Source organism: Macaca thibetana, chromosome 11 (genome assembly GCF_024542745.1).
Source record: "Macaca thibetana thibetana isolate TM-01 chromosome 11, ASM2454274v1, whole genome shotgun sequence".
NCBI classification, from domain to species: domain Eukaryota; kingdom Metazoa; phylum Chordata; class Mammalia; order Primates; family Cercopithecidae; genus Macaca; species Macaca thibetana.
In genome coordinates this window covers 8651972-8663850 of record NC_065588.1, presented here as the reverse complement: position 1 = coordinate 8663850, position 11879 = coordinate 8651972, and the positions used below count along the sequence as shown (strand labels likewise).

Here is an 11879-nt window from a genome sequence, read left to right as displayed (position 1 = left end):
AGAATCGCTTGAACCCAGGAAGTGGAGGTTGCAGTGAGCTGAGATTGCACCACTGCACTCCAGTGTGGGCAACAGAGTGAGACTCTGTCTCAAAAAAAAATTGTAAAGGGTTATAAAGCATTTGTAGGAATCTTAGCTCATGGTCAAACTGATTAAGATTGGGTGAATTTGTCTGTAAAGTTTTATTTTTTAAAATTGAGGTTTATGTTAATAGTCTAACGCAAAAGTGAAGGTTGGCTTTCTCTTGAACAAGATTTTTGTGCAATGAAAGATTGTTGTTTGCTTTGTGAATAAACTACTGACAAAAGAAAAGAAGGACAAGAAACAGATTGGTTGGAAAAGTAGATCTTACCTTTTAGTGAATAAAAGGTCTTCCTTTGAGTCATTTAAATGGATGACTTAAGGTAACCTGAAATTCTATTAACTATTTTAAGGCTTTAACATGTTTGATAGGCACCCCAAAGTCAAATTCCAGCTTCAAAGTTGTCTTTTCTGGTCCCTAACTTTTGAATGCTACAGAGGGCTCCTGGAGCACCCAAGGGAGAGGTAAACAGGATTATCTGACATATTTAGTTACATAGGGTTGTTGAGATAAGGTGGTGTTTGATCTTCAGGTTATATTTTAGTGAATGATGTTAATATGTGTTCCAAAATGTTATGAGATTTATAAAATTCTGGTGTTTGAGTATGTGTTATCAATCATAATTAGGATTATTGTGTTAGGTTATTTTAGACCACGGAGGTGACCAAATTTGTTTTGTCAATTGTGTTTTGATGGACTATCCTAGGATATTTTCACATTCAGAGACAATTGTTGTCTTATTTTGATCCTCTTCGAGGGATGGATTGTAGTCCCTGAGTGCAGATTTCTGATAACTTTGGAGATTGTCAAAATGAGTTGACTGGAAGACTGAAGTAATCTTGTTTGACTTTTTGCTTGGAATATTGTTGAGTCTTTTATTTTGTTTTTCAGAATCAATGAAGATTTGCTTTTGAACTATTTGTAGCTTTTGACAATTGTAGGGGTGAACTAACCAGTGATCTCTGACTACAGCTCAGAAGAAACAAAAAGAATGGGCTGACAAACTACAAATGATCATGGAAATGGAGCCTTGGATGATGGCTCCCTTTTACTGGAGACCCTTAGATAAGTCTCTGAGAGAGACTCGACCATCATTTTCCCAAAACAACACCCCTTGTCAGCATGAAGCGGTTAAGAGCAGTCATCATCTCTATTCTAATGGTAATTATGTGTACCTCTTCAGAGGGGGATTGATGGCAGTGGCTGCTGCCATCACACCACCTGCAGCAAGAGCTGCACACTCCATGAAGCTGGTTGGAGCCTTGCCTCTTCTGAGTCAGGGGCAGGAGCTTTCCAGGTGTCACGGTAGCCCAAACTGTGGCTGCAGACGCAGGCCTCCTGCGCTATGGAGCAGGAAGGAGCCGTACCCTCCTGGGTGCGGCTGCAGCTGCCCAAGCTGCGCTGTGGATCTGAGGCTCCCTGTGCTCTTAGAAGGGGCCAGGAGCAGGCAGTATCTGCCCTCCCAGATGTAGCTGCAGCCACCCAACCCACAGCTGCAGACCTGGGCCTCCCACTCCGTGGAGCAGGCAGGAGCCCAAACAAAGAAACCTCTGGTTTATGGGCACCCAATTTACTTTGTGGAATTTGTAGGATAATTACCCAGAACTAGCATATTGATCCAAATTTTTACATTACCAATCCTGTTTTGTTTCTTCAGAGCTGCAGGAGATCACTGTTTGATTCACAGTAATAAGCAGGGTTAGTCTAAAATATAGGCAAAAAAAAAAAAAAAAACCGACAATAAACAAAAAGCAAAAAGACTTAAAACAACCAGTGAGACTAGAATTTAACGCCAAATGTATGATACGTCTTGGAGCATAATTTTTCTCTCTCCAGTCCTCATTTTCAGTAAAACTGTGTTGCTTGTAGAATAAACTTTAGTTTTATACTTGATCTGATTATTTGAATAAAGAACAGCAAGAATAATTATCCTTCCCATAGGCTTTTAAATTGGCTTTGATGGAACTCCGTTCCACTAGGAATCTTAGATAAGACTTTTTAAAGCCAAGCCCAGTCATGGGTTTGTACCCTCAAGTACCTGTGAGCTGGATAACCTTCTCTCTTCCTGAAGTCCCAAGCACATAGGGTTTCTGGGCCTATAAGAAAGTGGCATTCTTTACTCACTGCAGTTTAGGAATCCTGTACAGAGATTTTGAATGAGGCCAGTCTTCCCCAAAGGGCTTTTATTGACTCTGCAAATTCAGCTTGATTCCTTAAAGGGAAACACACCCTTCTAGTCAAAGCCTTGGTAAAACAACCAGTTCTCCAATTGTGTCCTGTTGCAAAAAAAAAAAAGAAAAGAAAAAAGGATTCTTATTGCACTGACGCAAATAATTATATTGCCGTAAGTTAAGAATACTCACAAATAGTTTCCAAATTTTAGAGGTACCAGACAGTGAGAAACAAATATGCTTCCAATTTTGTTCACAGGAATATACCTTACTTAATTGTTAAATGCTGTAGATAGCTTATGAGAAAAGTTTCCTTGACTTTGAAGAACAAAGCAAGGATTAGCAACGTTTTCAGCAAAAAAAATCACTTCAGACTTCTATTAGTGTAGTTCATGCAGTTAACTCCTGTTTGATATTCATAAACATTTCAGCTCTTCATGAGTCCTGTACATTTCCTCTCTATTCCAATGTTATAGTCTTCGAAAGCTATTAGAAATCTGCATTTGAGAACACCTGTTAAAGTCTTACAGCTTAATTATAAACCATCTTTTGATAAAGAACAAAGCAAGACAACAATTGTCTGAAAATGACAAAACTTTCAGTGTAGTTACAGTTAAAAACATGACTGACAAAGATATTTGGTTATTTCTGTGGTTTACAATAACTTCAACCTTAATTATGATTGATAGCAGATACTTAGACACCAGAATTTTAGACATCCTGCACTATTTTGGAACATATATTAATATCATTCACTAAAAGATAACCTGAAGATTAAACATCATTTTGGCAATCTCATGTACCTAAACATGTTAAATAATCCTGTTTACCGCCTCTGGATATTTCAGAGGCTTTTTGAACCACCTAGGAAGCCAGGCATCAGAAAAGACAATTTTGAAACCAAAGTTTGATTTTGGGAAGCCTGTTAAATAATATCAAGGTTTAAAACTCTTGATGTTATGAAATAGAATTTCAGATTACCATAAGTAATTCATTTTGCTCTAATGTTGACTCAAAAATTTTAAAAAGGCAAAAACCTTTCTTTGCCTTTACTATTACATGAAAATCCTGTTCAAAGCTGAATTTTACCCTTGCATTAGTTTATTATTGTTAATCACAATTTTTTAATGAAACCTCATAGACAGTTCCATCTAATTTTAACCAATTTGACCATGAGATGAAATTTTTATAAACCTTTTATAATCCTTTTATTAAAGGGCAGACTAGCATCTTAAGACAATCATGCTGTGCTTTTATTTCAATGCTCAATTTATTAAAAGACCATATAATACCCTTTTGAATTAATGTTTACATATGGGATTTTTTTCAAGATTAATTTTTACAGTCTTTCCACAACTTGCTTAAACCTTTAGTTTTATCTTATCTAACTTAAGGCTATAGGCAAAATTTACATTTCTATGCCTTATAATCTTTTATTTAAACACATTTTACTGTTTTTACATAACTCACATGTAAATCTATTTTTAGTAGTTTGAATTACATGTTATAATGGTAACTTTTAGCAATTTTTAACTAGTATAAAACCTGATGAGTTGTTTTAATTATGTACTAGACACAGATAAACTCTGACTTTTTCCAGCATACTTGGAGGTGTGATTAATTTCATATGTCCCCAGGTCTTACCAAATTGTAAAGCAGGCAGTTTACAACCTTGAAACATTTAGCAAACCTAGGAGCCTCAAAATAAAAGGAAAGAGTTGGGGTCTGCTCCTGTACTCACCCTTCTGACAATCCCAGATGTGGCCCCAAAATGAAGTAGCGTTGTTGTTTGGGGTACACACCCGAGGTTTGTTGTCTCACATCAAAGGAATCGAGGATGCAAACACACAAGTAGTGAGTTTAAGAGCAGAGGTTTTATAGGTGAAAGAAAAAGAGAATAACTCTCTCTCCTGCAGAGACGGGCACCTGAGTGGGTCTTCCAGTTCTGTGGTGAAATGTACTTCCAGTTCTGTGGTGAAATTCACAAGGTTTTATAGATGAGGTTGAGAATGCAGTGTCTGATTTACATAGGACCCAGAGATTGACCGGACTAGGTGTGCCATTTACATAGTGGATGAGGAAGCTGGCCATTCCACCCTAATCTTTCATTATGTAGATGGGGGTCTCTACCTGGCTGGTTAACGGTCAGTGTTTATTTGATGTGACATAGCTTACGCAAGAATTTTACTTGCGACTTTTAACCGTGTTTCTTCTATATGCAAATACATTAATTCAGTAAACTACTAAGAGTTTATTAAGATAATTGGAATTAAAATCATAGTATTGTTGAGCTTGAACACTTTCTTAATCAGTGGCTGCTTTTAGGCAATGTTTGGGCTAAAAAAATGATGCCCCAAAATATGGCACTTTGGCATGCTGAGCACTTTGAATGAAAATATTAAGGACTGAGAACCTGCCTCAGAATCAAGGCTTTTGTGACCTTTCCTGTCTCCCTTCCTCCCAGTGCAGGGTGGGAATTTTTTCTGAAATTCCTTTATCTGCCTTAATACTAGACCTACCAAAGAGAAAACAATTGCCTTCCATCCTTCTCCCTGAATTTGTATTATCCATCTCAGGTAGAAGATTGAGGAATATAACTACACCTGGGTGGACTTTATCACATAATATTATCAGTTCTCTGGTCCCATTTAGTTTCCAAAGACAATCATTTACAAGCTATTGTCTGCTCTTCAGATTCATTCCCATGCTTATGCACATTAATACATGTATATACTTTAATTTCCTGTTAATCAGCCTATTTTCAGTCCATTTCAGTAGATTCCAACCTTCAGAGGAGAGGAAAAATTCTCTTCATCTTTACCCCAATCAGTAAGATTTGTTTACTCTTTAGATAAGATAATTTTCTATTTCTAAAGAGTTGTTCCTCTTTAGATTAATATTTAAATTGATACTGAGATTAATTATTCTTTAAGTAAATAACCAAAATTTTATTCTGGATAACCAGTTGATAACAGGCTTTAATGGCATTTCACCTCCGTTTAAATATCTTCTCCTATTTTGCTACAGAGACAAATTTTTTCATTAAAATTGACCAGGAGTAGCTTGCCAGATTTTGGGGTTTTTATCTAAAGTTCTCTTTCTGAACATGTTCTAGTTAATTCATTATGCAGAAGACAAAAGGAATTAGCTTTGCTATTTTGCTATTTTGTACTTTTGATAATTCTCTCATCTTTCCCTTAAGATACTTCATGATAGTGCCTAAGGAAAATTCTATTTCCTATAGTTTTAATTGTAAATAAATAAGTGAGCATAATTACTAAATTTTGTTTGTTTGGGCTAGCTTTGGTTCAAAGTAATTATTTAATAAGAAATCTTCTGTGTATAAGCCTGATGCTTTAGGTTAAGGTATACTTTGGTTTATCCAAGCACACTTTTCAGTATTCTTACTTTCCCTTATATATGTATATCTGATTTAATAACATATTTAAGATTATTAAATATTTGAGGAGGGTGTGGGCAGTATGTTCATGCTTTATGTGCCAGTTCAATTAAACTCTTTATTCCGAATTTAGTACGATAGTTTCCTTTATCTTTTAATTTCATAAATGGTTTCATGGAAATATAAGCATTATCAAATTAGAAAATATAGCTTATTTTTCCATCTCATAAAGCTACACCTTGACCTAATGTTTTATGAAAATATGTATGATTACTTTAATACTTTGTTTAGGTTTGTTGAATATGGTGGTATAGAGGCTAAATTAGTAAGAGATGATGAGATTTATTGGGGTTAATCAATTATAAAACATGCTCCTTTACAGATATATAAAGCACCACCAACTGCTTTCAGTCTCAGACTATTGCTAATAGTGCTCTGGTAAATATCTTTGCTGAATTATTTAAGTTTATGGCTAAGCATAATGGGGTATGTAATCCCACTTTGGGTCTTAGCAATTATATACTCAGAATATATGAAAGTTACTTTTGTACTTGAGTATTGTTTTGTATGCATTTAAACTTAGAAGCTCACAGTGTACTACAAATGCTACTCAAGAAATGAGAGAAATAGTTTCAAATGACTTAAAAATGTAGATGGGTAGGAAAATTTCAGCATTTGAATGCCTTCTACATCCCTCCGTTTTTCATTTCAATGCATTTTCCTCTCCAAAGCTGAGCAGCAGCTAAAACCTCCAATCCAGCAGGTCCTGGATTAAATAAATAAGGTTTCAGGCTCTGTGAAATCCACAGAGAGATAGTTTATGCATGCCTGCCACTTCTCTGTGCTAAATGATGGTTTATTTTCAGAAGGTTCTGGGGCAAGGATGAAGGACAGTGAATTGTAAAGTAACTGTGACCCCAGGGCTAGAGGGAGAATCCTGCCCACTGTGGGCATGGCTTGTTTTTTGGGCTTCAACCCATCTTAGGAGGAGTGTTGCAGGCTGGATTTTTCAGAAGCAGATGCTGAAACTACATGGGGGCTGTCAAACATGTATTAGGAATTATTTTTTTGAAATGAAGCAGAGTTAGGGGATGATGAGAGAACAAAAAGGGATACAGAAAGAATTTGAACCGTGATGCAGGCACAACAGAGACCAAGTCAGCTTGGCAGGGAGGGCTGGAGAAGGTGGTGACTGTCAGTTTATTTTCATAATAAATAGTTCTTATGATGTATTTCTGGTTCATAGAAAGGAAAACAAATTGCAGGAGCCACCAAGTTCACAATAAATATGTTGGAAAAAACTACTCTTCACATCATTAGATGTATAATTCAAGGCAAGACTGTCTCATTCATTTTCTGCACTCAGAACTGTGTTTGCTACTTAAGATATCTGTGAACCAACGAAAATTTCAAATGAGCAGCAGAATGAAAAGCAAATGAGAAATTTAACTTGCTCTTCCAGTAGAAGGCAATCATTATTATAGATTTATCCATCCTGATTGGTTAACCAGAAACAGGTTTTGAAATTGGCGAAAGGCTCTGGAAATGTTGGCCTTGGGAATTGCCTGAAGTGATACCCATTAGTTCAGTTAACCATCTTAAATAAGTACTTCTCTGAGAGAAGTGGTGAAGGCTTCCCTTTAAGCATCTGCATCCAGGTACCCATGGGGGTTCTGTGACAGTCGAAGCTGTCATAGAACTGTTGGCTGAAGTGGGTTGCTTGGCACAGGTTGGTACCTAACTTAGAAAAAGAAGGAAATGACACTGAGAATTTGTGATGAGAGAAAACAGGATGGATAACTGTTTAGAGGACTGAATAAATAAACCATGGGAAGAAGTTGGAGAATAAAATCAGCTGGGGAAGAAAGGCTGATAAGAGAGAATTAGAAGGATTTAGTACTTTATGGTAAAACATTACATGTGCACATACGTGGTTAAACATTGTATGTCCATTGAGCATAAATTAACACGTTACAGTGTATGATGTGGGTCAAGTTTATTCAATTTTAAGTCAGCTGCAAGTTGCTTGTATTAAGACCTTGACAGCCACATTGAATCACAGAATCCTTCCAGATTGAAAAATGTCAAATACATGATATCAAAATTATGATTATGGGCTGATTAGTCATTACCCCACTGAAATGTTTTATTTAAGGGAAACGAGTGATTTCAGATGATATGGCTGGCTCTTGAGTCACATGCAGATGCCGGGTATAATTTTATATTAGAAATTGCCACATAATGGACCTGGAGCAAAAGAGAGTAGTTTGCTGGCTCATGGAAGCTTGGTGGAAAAGAAGTCATACTGGTGGTAATATGTATGTTGGTAAAGATTTATTGAATAGAATGTACTTGGTCTGATTAACAGTATGATACCTTAGGAGGCCAAGGCGGGCGGATCACGAGGTCAGGAGATTGAGACCAGCCTGGCGAACATGGTGAAACCCCATCTTTATTAAAATACAAAAAATATTAGCTGGGCATGGTGGTGCGCAACTGTAATCCCAGCTACTCGGGAGGCTGAGGCAGGAGAATCACTTGAACCTGGGAGGCGGAGGTTGCAGTGGGCTGAGATGGCACCACTGCACTCCAGTCTGGGTAATAGAGTGAGACTCGGTCTCAAACAACAACAAAATAATAGTATGATATCTTATGTAAAATAAAGAACATAATGGACTAGCTGACAACCATATGGCAGATATGTTCATGAGGAAATGCTATACAATGTGTTATGTAATATAAGTAGTATAATGTACATGCCTTATATGTATGGGATATATTAATGTACAGTTACACATATACGCATTACATGTGATTAAGTGTGTATTGTCCTGGTACTTTAAATGTTGAAGGGCATCAACGCATGATGTACATAGTGAAGCTATGTTTAATTTTTTGATACTGACATAGCACATGAGAATAATTTATAATTTCTGATGTAGAAAACGCAGGGAATAGTTTAAATGGAATTTCAGCTTCGGGGGCTGATAATGGAGTGTGAGCCTTTTTCTTTGATTACCCTGGGAAGAAATCTTCTCCATTTCTGGTATATGAAGCCATTAAAAAGAAACAATAAACACCAAAAGTAAAACATCTTAAACTCAGGATATAGAAAATATGTATGAGTAACATATTCAAAGAGACATTAGAGAATATTCTTTAATTTTAAACAGCTGTAGGTCATAAGAATTGCCTTGCTGAAATAGAAAAAAAAATACCTCAATATAGTAGCTGTGGTGAGATTTCAACACTAGTCGTGGTGAGTACCCTCAATTTCCTTACTTTTAATTTTTTTAATTTTTGATTTTTAAGGATATGTAGTGGGTGTATATATTTATGGAGCACATGAAATATTTTGATATAGACATAAAATTTGCAATAACCACATCAGAGTAATTTGGGTATCCATCGCCTCAAGGATTTATCACTTTTTTGTGTTACAAACATTTAAATTATACTGTTATTTTTATTTTTTTAAAGAGAAACTTTTTTTTTGAGATGGGGTCTCACTCTGTCACCCACGTTGGAGTGCAGTGGCACGATCGCAGCACACTGCAACCTCCGCCTCTCAGGTTCAAGCAATTCTCCTGCCTCAGCCTCCCAAGTAGCTGGGATTACAGTCGCCTGCCACCATGCCTGGCTAATTTTTTTGTACTTTTTTAGTAGAAATAGGGTTTCACCATGTTGGCTAGGCGGGTCTTGAACTATTGACCTCAGGTAATCCACCCGCCTTGGACACCCAAAGTGTCCAAAAATTAGCCTAGCTATTTTTTTTTCTTTTGTTTTGTTTTTGAGACAGAGTCTCTTTCTGTTGCCCAGGCTGGAGTGCAGTGGTGTGATCTTGTCTCACTTCAATCTCTGCCTCCTGGGTTCAAGCGATTCTCCTGCCTCAGACTGTGGGGGCCCACTACCACGCCTGGTGATTTTTTTGTATTTTTTTTTAACAGAGACGGAGTTTCACCATGTTGGCCAGGTGGGTCTTGAACTACTGACCTCAGGTAATCCACCCGCCTCAGACATGCAAAGTGCTGCAATTACAGGCGTGAGCCACCGTGCCCGGTCCTAACTTGTATTTTTAGTAGAGACAAGATCTCACCATGTTGTTCAGGCCGGTCTTGAATTCCTGACCTCAAGTGATCCACCCGGCCCGGCCTCCCAAAGTGCTGGGATTACAGGCATTAGCCACTACGCCCAGCCAATTTTTAAATGTACAATGAATTACTGTTGACTGCAGTCACCCTGTAGTGCTATCAAAAACTAGATCTTGCTCTATCTAACTACATGTTGGTACCCTCAGATTCTTCATTTTAAAGTGTTCTGAACCTTATTCCAACTGTGTTCTTTAGAATAAAGTGATTACTTACATAACAAGAAAGCATGCTTGTTAAAATATGCAACTTCCCAGTTGCATATTTTTAAGATAAGGCCATCTGGAAATATCAAATAAGAATAAAGTATGTATTGCTTCAGTATAAGGTCACAATGGCCGTTTCTTCATCTGTTCATACTTTGTCAGTGATGAGCATCAGGACTACTGTTAGGATTTCATGAAGTCCCTTTGTCTCCGACAGAATGCCACCCGTGAGTGAGCTCAGGGTGCACATGAAGCATATAAGACAGAGAGTCATGATAAGACTGAAAGTGTAATCAGCAGTATGACGGACATTATCTTTTCCTGTGTCCCCATTAACACACATGAATAAGGCCCAGGACACAAATGATCACTGCACCAAATGGGTTTTGTGGTCAGTGGTCGGTGACAGTGAGGAAGGATGGCCAAGAAGATCACCTGTTAGAGACATGTGTCCCAGAAAGTAGACCAGACACTGTTTCAACAGGGACTTTTGCTGGGATAGGTCAAAAGTCATGTCTTCTTCCATCTTTGCATGGTCTGCATCGCCGACAATGCTGTGGGATCTTTCTTCATCTACAGACTGCTTCTTATGCATTTTGGTTTGTTTATGCATATTCTGAGAGACAACAAACTCCATCACAAAAAGGATGGAGGAGAAGATAAAGCCAACCATGTCCCACACTCCTAGAACAGGCCACGTGAAGCGGTTCTCATAGCGCTCTGCTAGACAGGCTTCTGCTATTCCCGTGGCACTGGAATTCTTCCTTGATATCAAGCCAGGGGATGTGCCCTACATGCACAGCTGAAGCATGAAGAAGAGCAATGCTGAACCACAGTGTTCGCCCTATGTAGAAGTTGGTGGGATCTCTGCTCATCTGCAGTATGACAGGTGCCACACCCAAAACTTCTGATCTCTCGGCCATCTTGGAATCTAGGAAGACAAAAGCGAAGTAGTATCACGTGGAAAGAAAGACTGCATTTCGGCCCATGTATACGTACAATCTCTGCTGTTGTCATGATAAGTGCTCTCTGTGAGGGGACTCAATTGTCTTAGGTGAGAGGAGCACACCAAAAACGTTTTAGGAGACTGTCAATGAGAAACACACCTATTTCATAATATTTCTTATTCTCTCATTTACTCCTTTTTCTAATTTTCTCTTATCAATCTGTCTTTCCTACCTGATTTTATTCTCCAACTTCATATGGTTTACTCAGTCCTTTAGTTACCTATCCCGTTTTGTCTCATCACAAATTCTCAGTGTCATATCCTTTTTCTATATTATGTATCAACCTGTGCCAAGCAACCCACTTCAGCCAACAGTTCTATGACAGCTCCAACTGTCATAGAATTTCCAAGGGTATCTGGATGCAGATGGTTAAAGGGGAGTCTTCACCACTTCTCTGAGAAGATGGTTAACTGAACTAATGGGTATCACTTCAGGCAATTCCCAAAGCCAACATTTCCAGAGCCTTTTGCCAATTTCGAAACCCGTTTCTGATTAACCAATCAGGATGGATAAATCTACAATAATGATTGCCTTTTACTGGAAGAACAGATTAAATTTCTCATTTGCTTTTCATCCTGCTGCTCATTTGAAATTTTCATTGGTTCACAGATATTTTAAGTAGCAAACACAGTTCTGAGTGCAGAAAATGAATGAGATAGTTCTTGCCTTAAATTATACATCTGATGGTGTGAAGAGTAATTTGTTTCCCAATGTATTTATTGTGAACTCAGTGGCTCCTGCAATTTGTTTTCCTTTCTATGAACCAGAAATACATCATAAGGACAATTTACTATGAAAATAAACTGACAGTCACCACTTTCTCCAGCCCTCCCTGCCAAGCAGGCTTGGTCTCTGTTGCACCTGC

The 11879-nt window shown here is 37.8% G+C and overlaps 1 long non-coding RNA gene across 1 annotated transcript; it reads right to left on the bottom strand.

Annotated features, from left to right (window-relative positions):
- Positions 1-440: 440 nt before the first annotated feature.
- LOC126931403 (uncharacterized) lies at positions 441-11533 on the bottom strand. Its single transcript, XR_007717845.1, has 3 exons — positions 11187-11533; positions 10018-10938; positions 441-2358 (listed from the first exon to the last, which is right to left on the bottom strand). It is a non-coding gene; the product is annotated as an uncharacterized LOC126931403 (long non-coding RNA).
- Between the last annotated feature and the right edge of the window lie 346 nt (positions 11534-11879).